We start from the raw sequence: 771 nt of genomic DNA on the forward strand, positions 1-771 counted from the left end.
TTTTTTTTTTAAATAAAAACACGCAAGCCTATAGAGCAAAATAGACATTATATTATTTGCTTTCTTGCCAAGAGTTTGATAAGAACATCAATAATACTCTCATATTGGTCTCTGAAATATGAAGCTACAGCCAGGAGACTGTTAGCTTAACACAAGACTGCTAGCCTGGGTCTGTCTAAAGGTATTCAAATTTGCCTAATGCCACTAAAACTTGCTAATTAACATGTATGTCATTTGTTTAATGTAATGTGTAACGAGGACAAGACTCCTAACAGTTTACAGTGAGGTTACCAGGCAACCGATGGAGACTAGGAAGTCACGCACAAAACTCTTACCTCTGAACAGGGAACAAAAGAAAAATAGGCATAAAAACCTAACTGTTACATGCTGTTTATATCTGCATCACAGAGTATCAAACGTTAGCACTGCGTGTGTCTCTCATGTCTCATTGTTGCCTGTTGAGGTCATAGCTGCAGAGGCAGCAGAAACGGAGGAATGAAACCATTTTGGGGGGGAAAGTTTACAGCACAATGGCTGCCACTGTGTCGCCAGAGCTCCCACTTCCCAAGAGAATGTCGTGCCTTTCGTCCCTATTGTATTGATTTTCATGCCTGAAATTCTCTCATTCTCAAGGACAATGTAATGGATGCAATTTGATGCAAAGAATGGCACATTTTCAACACGAGGTCGTCGGTAGGTTACAGTGAGGCTGCGTGCTCGAGGGCAAGTTGTCCCGACTCTCTCTCTGCACCGACGCTCACCTGCTTCCAG

Source organism: Etheostoma spectabile, chromosome 16 (genome assembly GCF_008692095.1).
Source record: "Etheostoma spectabile isolate EspeVRDwgs_2016 chromosome 16, UIUC_Espe_1.0, whole genome shotgun sequence".
Classification (NCBI taxonomy): Eukaryota; Metazoa; Chordata; class Actinopteri; order Perciformes; family Percidae; genus Etheostoma; species Etheostoma spectabile.